Source organism: Rhagoletis zephyria, unplaced genomic scaffold (genome assembly GCF_001687245.7).
Source record: "Rhagoletis zephyria isolate East Lansing unplaced genomic scaffold, Rhagoletis_zephyria_1.1 Rzeph_scaffold_02656, whole genome shotgun sequence".
NCBI lineage: Eukaryota > Metazoa > Arthropoda > Insecta > Diptera > Tephritidae > Rhagoletis > Rhagoletis zephyria.
This window is the reverse complement of record NW_016159740.1, coordinates 11,459-25,414: the sequence shown is the minus strand read 5'-3', so window position 1 is coordinate 25,414 and position 13,956 is coordinate 11,459. Positions and strand designations below refer to the sequence as shown.

Genomic DNA, 13,956 nt, shown 5'->3' with positions numbered 1-13,956 from the left:
AGCAGTGCTCGTCAAACTTTTGAGTGTGACGGACCGGCTGCAGTTTTTCTATTACGTCGGGGACCGGTACCTTTTTTTATTGATTATTTTTCGTTTACGATCATCTCACATATGTATTAAAATTTGTTTAAATGAATTTCTTTATTAGCCGGGTGTCTATATATGACCTATTACCATTTAATGATAGCAGATATTAGCGATTTTTTATGAATGTTTAACAAATTTAAGTTGTTTTTATTATACAAGTTGTATATAGCCTCATTAAACAGTAATATAAAACATCAAAAAATCGTTGTCCATTTCGCGACGCCCTTTGCGGACCGGCGACTTATGGCTTACGGACCGGCACCGGTCCGCGGACCACCACTTTGACGAGCACTGTACTAGGGTATTCAATCCCGAAGCATTTTAACAATACCGGGATTCAAGGATGCGAAAAATTCTAATTCCGGGAACCCGGCATTTTTCGGGAGTTCGACTTCATCACAACTTTTGCATTTAACCGTATTCTTAAATATCCATAAAAATTATAAAAAAAAACCTTACTAATATCTCAAGAAATTCATTTTCCACAAAACGACAAAAATTAAATAAGGAACAACCCTTCCACACTGTAAAATCTGGTAAAGTTTTCTATTGCTATCAGATTTTTCGTTTGAACCAGTACAGTTATTCAGGCAGGTTCTGAAATTCACGTCCGAGTGCAAATAGCCCCAGTTCAGTTTGAATTAAAATTTTGGTGTTTTGTATATCTCGATTTTCATGTAAAATAAAAATTTTTTTTCATTTTTAACATCTTCGTTTTTCCGTAAATGACTCAGTAAAAATCTCGGGATCCCGGAGCTGTAATCCCGGGATTTCGAGACATGGAAAAGTGGCAAGGATCCCAGGATTGAATGCCCTAGTATGTACATATTTGCGCACCTTCTAGAAAATTAACAACTATTCGAGACTAAGTAGTCACACTCACTCATGGGCGTGCTGGTAACCGAGTCGGACGTAGACAATGGAAAGCTTTATTGGCTTTATAGCGATATAGGTAAAGTGGATCGAATTAAAATACATCTGTTCCGCTGGCTCAGCCGTGCCTTACGCATGAGCACAAACACTCCAGACCNGACCACCTAAGACGCAGCCGCGGTCAACATTTAAATGAAATTATCTTCAAAAAGTAAATGTCATGGACCAATCTAACGTTTCAAATAAAGAACCGATGAGATTTTGCAAATTTTATGCGTTTTTTTTAAAAAAAAAGGTATCAAGCTCTTAAAAAATCACCCCTTATTTAACGTAATACTCGGAAAAGGAAGACCTCCTCTACGATGAAATGACCACATGAACTTGGTTTCACATGACATTTACAGAGCAACAACGACCAAAATTGCTTTGGCTTGGCATAAATGAAGAAGAGGAAGTTCAATGCCAACGCTGTGGACGCGGATGATGAGGAATAGCTCAGAACAATGTACACAGGTAAGAGCAACAAAAACTTGTGCTCAAGTGAAGGTTCTTCTAGGTTCAATTCCATCTGACTTAATTCCCAGCGCTATGACGACATGAAGATTTTTTACAAATATATTTTAAATTATTATTATTTTTTTAAATCATTTTTTTTATCTTGATTCTTTTTAAATCGGTTTCTTTAAGTTTTAGAATTTATTGTAAAAAAAAAAAATATTTTTATTAATTATCTACTTTGTTTTAGGATCTTATTTTGTTTTTATATTTTTTAATTAATAATTTTTGTATTCAATTTTTCTTTACTTTTTATATTTCATTTAATTTTTAAAAACGTATTATATTTTCCTTTATGTATTTACATTTTTTTCTCTTCTTAAATAAATTTTTAGATTTTATTGTTTTAAGAAAAATTTTGTTTAAATAAGATTTAGTTTTTAGAAACGTATGTATATATTCCTTTATTTTTTAAGATAAATTTGTTAATTCCCTTTTCTTTAATTTTTTTGATTTAATTTTTTAAAAACAAATATATATATATTGATTTAATTTAATTTTTTTCCTTTTTTAATTCTTTTTTTCTATTCGCAATTTCATTTTCTTTTAGATAGAATGTTAGAGGCTGTGCACTGCGACCTTAGGTCTATTGTGCCCTTTCATTTTCTTTTAGATTGTGTTGTTTTAAAAACACAAATATATGTTATTTTTAATTTCAGACCCGCTTTTTGAAAATAAAAATGAACCAACCATCCGGGCCATTTAACGGGAATCAGCTAACTAACGCCTTCGTCAACTCTCATTCCGTGAATTCCATCATCAGAGACCAACGCCACCGATCGCAGGCGAAGTGTTCAAGTAGCTTCGTTAGCCTCGCGATACTTTGACACAACAGGCAGGTTAAATTTCTCAGCCCAGTTTGAATAAGATTCCCCCACGACATTAACCACCTCTTCACATGCACACTCCCACCCGCTGATCTTACATCCCTCTCCCTATGGCCGAAACGCAACGGATCTATGCTTCCTTTCGACTTACTGGTTTAGACAGAGTTTTTAGTAAGCTGCCACAACAAAAACAAAGGTTAGAAATTTTCGTTCGGGTTTTCCTTTTTTAAGTAATTTTTTGCAGTGGAAAAGTATGCAGTATTCAGATATAAAATTCGTTTTAAAATAGGTGAAGTCGCATCCGAAATCGTATCCGAAAAATTAAGACCAAAAAAGTGCCTAGAAACACTTAAAAAAGAACTGATTGAAACCGGCTTGGCAAAACCGAGTCATTCACTCTAGTACATAAATACGTTCCTCACCTTTACCTTTAGGTGACTGACATCCGTAGCGACAATCTCAACATCTACATTAAGGTTTAATTTCTCCCCTTCAATACTTAATTTGAAACTAGAAGTTTATGCCGAAATAAAACTTATCGCGTTAAAAATTTAAAATTTCGTGAATTGTTTGATGAAGAACCAATTCGTATTGCAAATCGAGAACGCGAATTCGTGAACTCATTTATGTAAGCGAATATGTACAGTGGAATCGCGATAATTCATACCTCGTTAATTGGAAAATCTCGAAAAATCATAACAATTTGTTGGACCCTTCGTTTCGTTCTTTCGTGTATTCGTTGTATCTTGTGTACGTATAACTGGATGAGCGTGTGATTTGTTGTTGCTCATTCAGTTACATTTACACCACTATAGAAGTATGTCGTTTACATTTACCGTTAACTTTCATCTTTGAAATTTGTTCCTGGTCAGGTCAAATCGAAATCTCGCTAATTCGAAAAGCTCATTAATTCGTAAAATATTACTGGGCTCTTGCGATTACGAATTATCGGGGTTGCACTGTACTATGTATGTATATAACTATGTATGTACATTGCTATGTACGAGCGTGCATATATAAATACGTAAGCAGTTCGACGCCGATGTGAGTCGCAGAAATTTGCACACTTATCAAAATCGCATTTGCATTAAAATAATCTGCTTCATTCATAGTTGCGCCGCAGTTTCATTCATGCAACAGATGCCACCAATATTGTATGCTGTGGCATGCTTAGAAGCACACAAACACACATTTGTACAGTCGTGTGTTTAATTATGTAGTATGTCAGTGGCAGCGCTATGCAAGTGCATAAATATTGCATTACGCGTTGCATTTTGTGCGGTGGGGTCGGTCAGCGCACTGGTCACGATGGGCCCATTGGAGCGCAGCACTGCCCTGGCCACATTTATGTATGTATGCATATAAGCATCTGTGTGTGTTAGTTCCACTTTGCTTGGGTGTGTGTGTGTGTGTCTGTGCTTGAAGTAACCCTGCGGAAAAAATTATCTATTGATTGTAGTTGGCTTTTTTGCTGAATTTCTATATAATTTATGTAAAACTGGTAGTTAACTGTGAAAAGTTAACTTGAAGCTAGTTGAAAAGTAATGCAGGAGTCACGCGGAAGTAATCAGGAGATTGTTTTCTTTAAAGAAGTTTTTTAATTAGATATCGTAAAATCTTCACAAATAATTTTTATTTATATTATATTATTATTTGGAAGTTATGTGAGTCTGTGTTTAGTAAAGTTAATAAAAAAATACAAGTAAAAAATTGATACAAAATATGCAGATAATAAAGACTTTTAATCAACTCCAAGTTTGCTTATTTCCTGCAGGGAAGTGTATTTGCCGCTGTGCTTGCCACTGATCGTGGCCCAGATAACGTTCAATAACAACAACAAACTCAAACGGCGGCAACGAAAAGTACATACATATGTATGTACAACAGAAACAACAACTTCGGTTATGCCAACAAATGTGACTATATGTAGTTGTTTTTATTGTTTTCTGTGCTTCACTGCACTGGTCAGCTTAGGAGCTAGACTTTACTGCCGTGCGCTGCACTGCCACCCAAATACGCCGATCGACGTAACCAATTCAATATTTAGCACTGAAACTGCGGAAAATGCCGTTCGACAGTTGGACGGAGCGCGTTCCGCTACCATTTCAGCGTTGTTTAGCGCTTTATTAATTTTTTATTTTGCCATTTTTGTTTCGTATAATCTGTTTTTTTTTTTTTACTTATAGTATATAGCTGTTGTTTCGGTGTTGCTGCCACAGTTTTATGCGAATTTGGCTAAAACCACTCGGCCATTGGCTTTGACCACAGTCACAGCAGATCAGCCATGCACTCGACCGACCAGCAGTCAAGCAATCAAGCAGTCAGTGGAGCTGGCGAGCAAGTTCAAGTGCGAAAACTGTTATTTCCATCTGACTGCCAGCAGCTTGCATGATCGGGCAGTAAAGCGCAGCGCAGCACGGTTGCTTGTATCTCCGTGTTTGGCTTTTGATTTGCCACTTTTCGGGCGAGTTGACACGCCTGACGCCGCAACACGGAGTGATGAGTGTAATGTGACAAATGGAGTCAACAAATGACAACGTACAAGACGATTAATGTTCTGGGTTGGCTTTTGGGACAGCTGTCAGTATCGATGGGCGATTATGATGAAGGCGATCAGTGACACTAATAGCTCTTTAGTAATTGCATATGTGTATGTATATATGTATGTATATATGTATGTATGTACTAATACACCTTTTCACACTACTACAAAATATATGAAGATGATTTGATATCGCAACGAAGGCAAAAAATACTCAATGACCGTATCATCCAACAAAATTTGTACGAGTTAGATGTCGAAAATTGGACCAACGTCATATTCGTGGTTTTTCTAGCTGATCTCAAAGTTTTGTTTTTCTACTTTTCCGGGATTTTTTTCATTCAGATGTGGGAGAATATAATAGTTAAACGAATAATATTTTCAATAATACGTGGTTTTTCTTCGGAAAATGGGAAAAGGCAACAAAGTAAGTATTGATGGTTGAAATTAGATTTTCTCCGAATTTCGAACATTTCCCAACCATTCGAAATTGAAAAGGAGATTCTATTAAATTGATTAACTATCCTTATTGCCATATTTTCCATGTTATTTCGATTGAGATAGGGCAATTTTGAACCAAATTCTGATATAGGGTAATTTTTAAATAAAATTCTGAAGTAGAGCGTTCTAGAAAAGGTTTATGAGATAGGGCGTTTTCGAACTGGCTGCCGAGATAGTTCGATCTTCCACTCAGCCATTGTAGAATTGTAGCCATCAACAAATCACAGTTGCCAATACTTATTTTTCGTCTATGCCAGTTTTAAAAAGTGTTCACATTGTGTCACAACTAATAGATAAAAAATGCTTACATATTAGTTTATAACATTTTTAATTATTTTACCATAAATATTTACCATGTAAAAATACACCCCGTGTCAAAGTTATAAACGCAAAATTTTTTAACAATTTATTTTTTGTATACTGATGGTTTTGAAAAAAAAACTTGTGTTTTCATAAAAGATTTTTAAAATTGACCTCGAGCCGGAAAAACACTAAATTAATTTATTTTTTTGTTATATAGTTTAAGCTATTTTTATATACATACATAGTTTACTCTTTAACAAAAATGTTTCAAGCTTTGTGTAATATTAGACAAAAATCAACCAACTTTGGTAAAAATTTCAAAGCGTTATATTTTAAAATTTGGTAATCTTTTAAACTTAAAATTCACAAAACAGATGTAGTTACTTTTTAAAAATGATTTAATTTTATTTTTGTTCATACAATCAAATACAAAAATGCTACGCATTTTTTGAAAAATAGATACTTTTACATTACAGTGTTAATTTTTTTTTTGTAAGTTGTAAAACAAAACTACAACGCATTCACAGCAAATAGAATTTTAAATAAATTAATTAATAAAGCAAATGTAAGACACTAAAATGCAAACATTTTATATGCCAAAGTTTTAGGAAAGGTGAAAACATTTAATATCGTGAAGAGGGAATATTTTCATACAAAAATGCGCAGGCCATTTCCCATTTCCGACCCACTCCCACTCCGACACTTTCTCTGAGTAGTTCTCTGCAGCATTATTTAGAAAATACCATGCGATTTAGTAAAAAAAAAATTGTCCCACCCTAATGTACATGATACTTGTAAGTTAATAATGTTTATGAAAAATACGTAAATACGTAAAAATATAAAGCGGGTTAGCCTATGCACGCGAAAGCGTATGTACTTAGTTGTTCAATTGTGACATTCATACAAGAGCAAAATAATTTTAATTTTATTTTAACTTTTCGATAGTTTAAAAAGATGCATTCTCAATTGAAAGGAAACGAGAGAAGGTGGCGGGTAGACACGGCACACAACAATGGCTGCTTCTTATATCTGGCGGTGCTGCCGGCAGCTTGCAAGCTGCTCAAACATCAACAACTACAACTACAACTACAGCAACAGCAACAGCAAGAGGCAACGTCACCAACCAATCGTCGTCAATTCAGTTTCAATTGTAAATAAATAAATGGAAATTTTGAGAATTGACGGCGGCTCGATTGTCGACGACTGTAGCCGGCCGCTGAACGCTACTCCGGCAACAAACGCCTGTTGCGCGCAGTGCCGATTGCATTTATATAAATATGTATGTATATTTGTACATGCATATGTATGTTTTTGTATGTGTGCATATATGTATGTATATGTGCATATGCATTTGTGCGAACTCTGAATTCGACTATTTGTGCAAATTGGTTTCAATGCATTTTCGTCGTTTCTTTCGACGCTCAACGCTGCATTGCCGCCGATGCAGTCAGTTCATAAATTTTTTAATTTTTGTTTTGCTTGTTTGTTTGCTTTATTGCGCTTGTCGCTTTTTTTATGTACCATTTATGTATGTGTGCGCGCGCCGTCAAGTGTGTGAGTGCGCATGTGAGGTGATAAGCTCAAGGACAGCAGCGCCCCGTACGCCGACGCTCAGCTGCAATTGCTGAAATTTTAGTGCGCCTGGCACAACAATTTGCCGTTTGATATTTTTGCTGGAATTGCATTTCGTAGCTACGTATGTACGATTATGTGCTTTTTGTTGTTATTGGGCAAAACTAAATAAAAAAAAACTATGAAAAAACAAGAATCGACTAGGAATGCCAGTCTGTCAATGTTTATTCAATTGTTTACCAAGAACAGCTCAACAGTTCGCAAATATTATCGATTTCTTTCTGCTTTGGCTAATTTTCGTACATATTGACATACATACATATTAATGCATGTAACTAGGTATGTCTACATTTGTTTGGTGCTATATTTTTGGTTGTTGTTGTTGTCAGCTTCGGCGGTGGTGGTGTCAATTTTGCTAGAGCTGCTGCTTCCTCTGCCTCTTTTGTCTGTAACATCCAAATCAAAGTGTTGTGGCTAGTTGACGATATCGTCGCCAGCACTCGAGCGGTGCCCTGCCATTGTATATTCTGGCTACCTGTCATCACAAGCGATACACGCATGTTTCGCTTATATGTATTAATGTACGTATGTTCATTTGTATTCTTAGTAATAGTTTAGCCTTTAGAAAATATAATAATAATAATTTAAATGTTGATTTCCAAAAAACGCGTACTAATAGTTTTTGTTAAATCGTTTGAATTCCACAATTTTGAAGTCTAGCCCGATAACTGGATAGCTGGAAACTTTTTCGAATTTTTAAACTGATGTAAAACTAGCAAATTGTGCCATCTGAACGCCAAGAACTCTGACTGCGTCAAACCAACAGCCTCAATCTAAAAATAAAAATACACACTTGTCTGGTTATCAGTTATCTGGCTAAGTGGTAATATTTTTCATTTAGTTTACAACAACAAAATACACTATAGCATAATACCTTTTAATCAGACAACCTGTAAACCGTGAAACCGTGTGAACACCACAATGTTTTTTTTTTTGTTTTGTATGAAATATGAGCAGAAAAAAATGTTACTCATACGCCGTGTACCAGTATCTAAACGTTTCATCTAACTTTAAGGAATTGATTACGGTAAAATGAATAGCCCACTGCAATTATTTAGCCAACTAGGCTTGGGGTGACAGTTAAAAAATAATAATTCAAGAAGATCGATCAGTACGGGTTTTTTTTGGAAATCAATATTTTGTATTACAAATTTTTGAATTTTATCCAAATACGGTTTTGAATTTTTTTCCGAGTTTATATTACAAAGTGTTTTAAAAATGAGAAATTGCAAAAATCAATTGGTTCAGATTGGCCACTTTTTTGCAAAGTTATGGACATTTAAAAAAGCAACGTTTTTTTTAAATCGAAATTTCGATAATGGCTGCACATAAAAAGTTAAAACGAATAATTAACGCCTCTCTACTTTGGAACTTTGACATAAAAAAATATGAAAGAACGTACGGATACGGGGTACTTACGCATTTATATGAATACCCTCAAGAAAACTCAGTTCAGTTAGCAAAAATTCCTCGGGGAAAAGTTTTACCTTCTAATGCATGGCATTGAACATAATCTCAACTTTGGTTATAAATAACTTTTTAAGTATTAATTTTATCAATACTGACCTTTAACTTTTTGACATACCCTGAAATTTCTTAGCAAAATATGCAACACGCATTTCCGTAGTTGGCTTGGACCACAAGAAAATTCATTAAATTCAACAAAGGGCAATTTCCCCTACAAACGCTGACGGGAAGTCGCCACGCATTCTACTTAATTTTCCTAACTTTTTGGGTGTCATACAGATGGTAAATACCGGACACCCTAATATGCTGGTGCGTGTGCAAGTTGAATATTTGTTTTCTTCTAAATTACATACATATGTATTAACCTCCCTTAGACGCAGCTTTGCACCGCCTTTTTAGACAGTGCCTTTGAATTCAATGCCTAACAGTTTTGGTCGTTGTACTCGGACCTTGGCACGGAGGTTACGTATACGCACCCCACTCTACCAACTTTTATATGAGTGTTGCTATATATGTATAGTTCTTACCAATTGGATGGTTCTTTAACCGGAAAAAGCTGGCATTAAGGAAGCAATCGAATGTTTCTTTAACTGCTCGCCGTTTGCAAGGAAATTTTCGCTGTCAGACTGTATTGGGAGGATACTAAAATATTAGTTTTTATGCGCTTTCTTTTAAGCGCACAGTATCGATGTATTCTGACTATAACTAATAAATATAACTGAAACGCCAAAAAAGTTCCAATTGCATTTATAATAGAAAATTTCAAACTTTCCAAAGGAAATGTCAGATGGCGCCTTGCACCACTAGAAGTGCTGAAGGCCCGAAATGTAAGAAAGAACCTTTGTACGGTGGAAAAGAGACATGCAAACATGTAAGTATGTACAAATGTAATCATTCCATACGAAAAATATTCAAAGGCCCACAGCTAAAAATATTTTTTTAATATTATCGAGATATGCTTAAATTTTATGGGTTCTATGAAATTGTGTACCAAAATATGTCTATATAGACATTAACATTCGAAGTTTTGATGAACATTTGTTAAACTATTCTAAATTTGGATAAATTTTAAAGTTTATTTATATACGTATAGAGTTTCAGTTATAGCATGAAAATACAAAAATATTTAAACTTTAAAAATATTGTGAAAACAGTCATATCTATTTTATGCGCTCTATTCGGATGCAGTATTTTTTGCACTTTTACATATTTGTGCTATTTTTTATTTGCATGCTTTCGTTTTGTGCCATCCTTCTTTTGTGCGGTATATGATATCAGCCAATTTTAATACATATTTCACTACCTAACCAGTGCGAAGTATTTGGAGTAAATTTATGTTTTAAATAAGAAACTCAAGATTTTGTTTAAACATCGCTTTTCGTAAAGAATTTTTGTATTTTTAAAGCAAAATTTTTAATGTTAAAATATTTCCTCTGATAAAATTTATATCAGGCAATACAAACTACAGTTGGCAGGCAACCGCATGAGCGATTTTGGATCGATTTTTTTTATGTGTTAATCGTTAATTCAAAAATTTTAGTTTTCCGAGTTGCTGAGATATCTTCCGAGATGATGAGGAAGAATATAGCATTCATACATACTTTAATTTTATGCTTTATTTTAAAACTGAAATTTAAAAATTCACTTTTTTTGAGAGAGACATTCAGTCACCTTAATTTAGTGAAATTAAAAAAAAATCTTAAAAGATAAAAACTTAATAAAGAAAAAAAAAACAAATAAAATACAAAAAAGATTCAATTAAATACAAAAAAAACATTTTTGGAAAATACAAAACGAGATAAAATACTGAAGCCTGAACTCGTAATTGGTAAAAAGAAAAATAAAAAATGCAAAATATAAAATAAGTGAAGTTTACATTCGTAATTGGTAGAAATATTATAGAATAAAAACAAAAGCAAGAAAATACCAAAAAAATTAAAAAAGTCAAGTCTAAATTCGTAGTGTAGCCTCCTCCTGTTGGGTTTCGGAAACTTCATTTTATGAATACTGACTACAGACGTATTTTTTATGCCTGCCGTATCGGATTTGTCATTTCGATTTTTTGAAATTTAACTTCAAACTCGTAATCAGTGAGCCCAAAAATCATCGAGTTTCGGCCAATCCGCTTACTTTTCACAATATTTTCCGCCATATTGTGTCCGTCATTTTGAATTTTTAAAATATTACTTCAGATTCGTAATCACCGACCCCGAAAACCGCCGGTCGAAAGTTTTAAGCCATTCCGATAAGATTTCAAATATTGTGCAATATAGGTATCAATCGAAATGGTCTCGAAAACGCTTTGGTGCTAAGCTGCATGTAGCAGAGTTGCTACCTTTTTAGGGAATTCGAATTCAACTGTTGTTTAATAATTTATTATTTGGTTTCTTAACTGAAGTAAAGTATTAGAAATCGTATTTTTAAAACTATTTCATAATGCCTTCTAAAATTTTTTGGTTTACATTGGCAATTAGCGCATTTACAAGCAGCGTATGGAAGCAATGCTTTCACAAACTAATTAACTCTTACATACATACATACATATATGAAGATGTGTGCCTAAATGGGCACAGTGATATGTACAGATTTAACAACAGCCTGCATAATTATTCGATTTTTTTTTCTGCTGCAGCCACAAAAAACGCAACGCAGATGATTGCATGGCGCGTGAAGCTGCTTTGGCTAGAAAGTTCGAAATAAATAGCACAAATCGGCGAACATTAGCGCGCGACAACCAAATCGGCCATTCCGTTGACGTCTGTCAGCAGCGATTCACATTTATATTTCTCATTTTCATGCACATTTTTCTGAACTTTTTTTTTTGCCCATTTTAACTCGCTTTTGCTACGCCTTTTTCGGCATTTCCACAAATTGTGCCTGTGCATGCGTAGGCATGTACGTATGTATGTACATAAGTGTGTGTGCGCGTGTGTGTGTGTGTATGTGCTGGCCACGCGATGCAATTTTTGTGCAGCGATATTTTGTATTATTTTCCATATTTGCGAGATTATATGTTTCGTGTCATTTTTTGTTGTTTTTGCTTTCAAGCGATCTTTTTCTACATAGAATAACCGTCCAAACTATTTTGCTATTGTGCGCTGTCATACCATGGCTGGTGTTGTTGTTGGNTGTTGTTGTTGCTGGTTGGCGTTTTTTGTAGCTTTTTCGAGAGTATCTAATTTCAAGTTGCCGTCTGTTCCGCGCCGCCACGCTGGGCCATAGTCAGACCACTCATCTTCCACGTTTGATGCAGCTGTCGAGCTGCGCTGTGTCTAATTGGTTGGTTGTTGTTTGTTTTTTTTTTTTTTAGTTTTTTTTGTTTTTTTTTTGCACTGCACTTTTGTGTAAATTATAAACGAAATTGCAGCGGCGCACTGCCATACATTTACACTCGCACACACACACACACACACACACACGCCACACTTGCGAACCCTCTAATTTCACACACACACACACACACACACACACATGTATGTATATATGCACGCAACTGCAACGTATCTCCAACCGCTTCCACCTCCCTTGCGGCGCTCCACTCCGCCGCCCTCTACTCTCCGCGCATCTCCGCATCCCTCAGTCTGTCCGTCCAGTTCGTTTGCGCCAATTTCGCTTATCTGACAAATGCGAAATTTTTATGACAAAATTCGTCGTTTGTTGTTTCTTGCTTTCGGTTTTTTGCGCTGTCGACGCCTATGACGTGCGGTGGGATGGGCGGGGCGGCGCGGCGCGGCGCGGCGTGGCGACAGTTGAATGTTGGTCGTTTGAATGTTTTTTTTTTTTTTTTTTTTCGTAACCCGGCGATTGGGCGCTGCACTGTCGGTCGTATTGCATGTCGAAATCAGGCCACACATCAACGCTTGAAGATAAGGTTTATTTTATATATTTTTAGTCTTGTTATTATTATTTTTTTTTCTTTTTTTTCACCATTTTATGTGTTTGGCATTCGGTTGTTTTCCTTCATTCAATGCCTCTTTTTGTTTTGTTTCTGATAATTTAAGAGTTACACATATTTGCAAAATAAATCATTTCGGGGGAAATTTGATAATGCAAAGGTGACCCCATTTTTGTGCGCATTAGCACTCAAAGTGCAGCAACAAAAAGCGAAACGAAAACACTTGTAAATATTTGAGTGTTTTCAAGTAAATTTGATAATTTTAAGTTCTTTACAACTGCACAACTAGGCAACGACACTCAAAGCAAATATAATTTGGCGAAAGAGGGGAGGCATTTAGGTGTAAAATAGCTGCAGTTTATTTGCGGATTAGCACCACTAAAAAAGGCACATCAAGAGGCTACAATTCGGTGCATTGCCATTGTGAAGTGCTAGTTAAGAGAGTGTTTTGGTTGCAATTGCTTTTTTGTTTTTTGTTTTTAGTTCATGACTAGCTTTTGCTCGCGATCGTCCTCCCCGCGTGATATGCGCTATAACTTGACGCTATCAAATTTACAGCTGCACCTCAATCTGTTATACCAAAGGTATGCTAGAGAATTATGCCCACAATTTTGCTACCGTTACCCAGATAGCAGATAGAAGATAACCTTAATCAATTACTGCCTTTCCTGGGAATTTTATGGTACATTTCACTAAACTTGCCGAACAATTTTTTTCGTTGATGGTCTTCACTTATATTTATAAATATAATTTTAGTTTATTATCGATGTCAGATATAGTTTATTTAACATAAAGAAAAAGCTTGAAAATTTCAAAACTCTCTTTTAAAATACTTAAAAAAAAAGATGTGTAAGATATCTCGATGTAATACATATTCAAATTAACTAAGTTACATCTAACCTTTAGGACATGTGTAAAGCCTCTTAGAAAATATTTTGCTCCTTTCTTAACTTCTTATTAAAATATTTCATTGAATGTGTTAATTAAATTTATTGTGGATTTATAAACAAGTGGCAACGTCAAAATATTTTTTTCCAGCTTAAGCGTTCATAAATCACTCTCATTTGACAGCCAAGTTAAAATATTTTATTGAATTTGTTAATTAAATTCATTGCAAATTTATAAACAAGTCCAAATAAAGCGTTTACAGCCAGCGCTCGCTTGACAGCCAACTTAAAATATTTAACTTTTTAATTAATATGACTTTGAATTTGCGAGAACAGGTGGCAAGCCTCGTCAAAACAAATAATACAACAAACTTTGCTTATCCTCTC

The 13,956-nt window shown here is 34.9% G+C and overlaps 1 long non-coding RNA gene across 1 annotated transcript in view; it reads left to right on the top strand.

Moving 5' to 3' along the window:
- The window catches only part of LOC108367372 (uncharacterized), a 14,144-nt gene extending 3,656 nt beyond the window's left edge, over positions 1–10,488 (top strand). Inside the window, exon 3 of the long non-coding RNA XR_001848241.1 lies at positions 10,469–10,488. This is a non-coding gene — a long non-coding RNA (uncharacterized LOC108367372). The remainder of the gene's footprint in view (positions 1–10,468) is intronic.
- The last annotated feature ends 3,468 nt before the right edge of the window (positions 10,489–13,956 follow it).